This window comes from Chrysemys picta, chromosome 4, assembly GCF_011386835.1.
Source record: "Chrysemys picta bellii isolate R12L10 chromosome 4, ASM1138683v2, whole genome shotgun sequence".
Taxonomy (NCBI): Eukaryota; Metazoa; Chordata; order Testudines; family Emydidae; genus Chrysemys; species Chrysemys picta.
In genome coordinates, this window is record NC_088794.1 from 17,032,145 (window position 1) to 17,034,521 (window position 2,377).

Sequence of the window (2,377 nt, forward strand, 5' to 3'; positions counted from 1 at the left end):
GTCGGCACTTAACCAGGACAAGAAGAACTTGACTCAAGCCAGGCTCATTCTCTGCTTTGACTCTGCCTCCCCCATAGGAACACTGCTAACCCACAGCCCCTGCAGCAGCAGATCCTCCAGCCCGTTGGAGCCAGCCCCCCTCCGCCTGTAGTCAGGAAGCTGGGCTCAGAGGCCACTTACGTCAAAGTCAGGGAGGGTGATGACAGACGTGAGCAGGGCCGCGCTGCTCCTGATGGCCCTGGCTCTCTCTCGTGGCACCCTGGACACGGTCCAGTAGTTAATGTGCTGTGGGGAAAGGAGGCAGCTCAGGATTGATGGGGGGTACATGTGTAGTGCTAATGGCCCCCCCCCTCCCAAGGGGGCTGAGACATTGCATGCGGTGGGGGTGGAATATCTGATTCATTGACTGCAGAGCTTTAGAAGGGGACTCTTGCCCCCAGGACGATGCTTGTATCCTGCAGGTCACAGCTTGTCATTGTGTCTCTAGATTGGGACAATGCTCGGTGTCGGGGCTGGTCCCATCCTCCCTGAACTCCTGATTCCTGAACAGCTCCCCCGGAAGGAGACAGACCCCTCCCCCATCCCTGGCTCTCAAGTCCTTGGCTGGGTGAAGGGATTGAGTGTGAGCACAATAGGAATCTCGGGGCCCATCAGAGACAAGGGCTGATTCTCTGGGGCCCTCCTGTTTCTCTGGGAATGAGGCTGTGCCTCTTCTCTGAGGACCATCTTCTGGATCTCCCAGGAGGGGTTCAGACTCTCACTCCCCAAGTCAGCCGGGGGCCCTGTGGTTAGTGCTCGACCCAACCAGGCAGAGCTCTGGCTTCAAGTCCCAGCTCCTTCCCCTGTCCTTCAAGGAGGAAAGGCCTGACCCTGCATTGCACTGACTGCCCTGACCAAGGATGGCCACTGGGGGCCCAGCTAGGAGGACAGACTGGAAAATGGATCTAAGAGTTAAGGTAAAATTGCCCCCACCCCCTCATCGGGCTCACCTCCAAGATGTAGTGGAGCTTGTCCGTGTCTGGGGTCTTTGCCAGCAGTTTCCCCAGCATGGCGTCCAGGAGGTCTGGAATGACCCTATGCAGATCCTGCAAAGCAAGGGAGAGCCATGGGTCAGACTTAGGGAAACTGGGGCTACACCTGCCACAGGATGGGAAGAGGGGTCTCTGGGAAGCACTGGTGAGACCCCCAAACACATATCCTGGCCTCTCTCATTCACATCCCACTGCAGGCAATTAGCAAGGTTTCGGGCAGGATAACAGCTGGCTGATCTACCTGGACTAGGTTGGTGTCCGTCTGCGTGCCCAGGGTGAAGACAGCGTGCAGGGTGGCTCGGAGGAGGTGGGTCTCCAGATCCGGCTCCAGGGCAGGTGTCATGGTGCTGGCAAGAGAGAGGAGCCGGTATTAGACTGTGCAGTGCGCAGGTGGGACTGGCACCAACACGGACGTGAAACTGCAGGGAAATAGGCAGAGGCTGGCGAGAATGGAAACTGAGGCACTGAGCCAGGGAATGATAAGGCCAAGGTTTCCCAGACCGACAGTGGCAGGGCAGGAATGGCGCCTGTTCCCTGGACCCTGCTGCCCCTCCTGTATCTGATCCTGGGAGTCAGCCTCTCCCCAAAGCCATTGCAATGTGACTGGAGTGAAAAGAACAGAGCAGCCAGGAGAGGGAGTGACCCTTCCTGCCACCTCTGCCAGAGGAGCCCCCCTTGGGAGGTGACCTGGGAGTGGGAGGGGCAGTGAGTCCCAGCCACGGGCCTGAGCAGCACCAGGGTTAGGGGAACCGGGCGGGAGGGTCTCGGTACCTGAGGTTGGCCACAGCAATGAGGGAGTTGGCCAGGACGGCGTTGGGTGGAGAGTTAGGAGGAAGCTCCTCAATGAGCTCCTGTGAGATGCAAAGGAGACAAAGGAGCGTGTGAGATTTGGGCCTCACTGACACTCCCCAAGGAGGAGATTACACAGCCAGCAGGATCACCCCAGCTGCCTCCCGCTCCTCCGATTCCTCCCCACTAGTTCTCCCATCTCCTCTCCCCAGTCTTCAGCCCTAGTAATCCCTGCTCTCAGCTGCCCTCCAGCACCAGCCATCCCCCAACCTTCGGCCCGGGGAGACCCCTGCCCCTTCCATGTCTCTATCCACCCTCCAGCTCCTGGGTGTCGTGTCTCACTCACCACAATCCTCTCCACCACAGCCACCTTCGAGCAGTGTGGCTCCAACGTGTAGTCCCCTCTCTGCTTGGCAGCGAGGCATGCGGGGTAGATGGCGTGCAGGAACTCGAGCTGCTGCGCCTCGTCCTGCGCCCACCAGGAGTGGGGTTAGGGGAGAGAGAGCCAGTTAGCCAGGGACCTCCCTGCCCCAGCCACACCAGCTGCAGGACTTAGG

At 59.5% G+C, this 2,377-nt stretch overlaps 1 long non-coding RNA gene across 1 annotated transcript; it reads right to left on the reverse strand.

Annotated features, from left to right (window-relative positions):
• Window positions 1-989: 989 nt before the first annotated feature.
• LOC135983356 (uncharacterized) lies at window positions 990-1,883 on the reverse strand. The gene is made up of 3 exons (XR_010600946.1): window positions 1,803-1,883; window positions 1,273-1,378; window positions 990-1,085 (listed from the first exon to the last, which is right to left on the reverse strand). It is a non-coding gene; the product is annotated as an uncharacterized LOC135983356 (long non-coding RNA).
• Between the last annotated feature and the right edge of the window lie 494 nt (window positions 1,884-2,377).